General features: G+C 49.5%; 1 protein-coding gene across 2 annotated transcripts in view; it reads right to left on the bottom strand.

Annotated features, from left to right (window-relative positions):
* Window positions 1–285, bottom strand: part of LOC121859092 — a 119,874-nt gene extending 119,589 nt beyond the window's left edge. Inside the window, exon 1 of one of the 2 annotated variants that reach the window (XM_042355762.1) lies at window positions 1–285. This exon is cut by the window's left edge and continues 357 nt beyond it. The gene's annotated coding sequence lies outside the window, so the exon portion shown is untranslated. The other variant, XM_042355763.1, reaches the window with a different exon arrangement.
* Window positions 286–632: the final 347 nt, after the last annotated feature.

Below are 632 nucleotides of genomic sequence, written 5' to 3'. Positions count from 1 at the left end.
TCTGCTCGGACTGTGTCACTTAATGTTTGTCCTTATTAATATTTTACAGTGTTATATCATCATCCATTTAACGAGAATTTTATGTTCTTATTTAAGGTCTCCGAGTGCCATGGAAGAGGCGTGTGGGGTAAGAGGGCGTGTAGCGAGTGCATGTGTTTGTGTGTGTCGCGTGCTGGCAGTAATGACGAGGAGCTGGTGGAGTGAGAGAGAGAGAGAGGGGGAGGGACACCCTTGTAAGAGAGAGAGAGAGAGAGCGGCCCGGTACAACACTCGACGCTGTTCACACCGCCGCGGCCCACACTGACGACTCTCGGCTGCTGCTGCTGGCCCAGACACTCCACACACACACACACACACACTCACACACACTCCTCCCTCCCCACCACCCCTCCCTCCTCGCGACACCCGCCAAAATCGCCCGACACACACACACACACACACACACACACACACACTAATAATTTGTAATACGTAACAATTAAGACACAGGACCACAGATCACCAACATACACAAACCAATGAAATCAGGAATTTACACTCGCCAAATCACACAAAGACACACAGACAGACAGACAGACAGACAGACAAACAAACACATAATCACACGAGATCTTACAGTCCGGACAAAAACA

Source organism: Homarus americanus, unplaced genomic scaffold, assembly GCF_018991925.1.
Source record: "Homarus americanus isolate GMGI-L3 unplaced genomic scaffold, GMGI_Hamer_2.0 scaffold50924, whole genome shotgun sequence".
In the NCBI taxonomy this organism is placed as follows: Eukaryota; Metazoa; Arthropoda; class Malacostraca; order Decapoda; family Nephropidae; genus Homarus; species Homarus americanus.
This window is presented reverse-complemented; position numbering and strand designations above follow the sequence as displayed.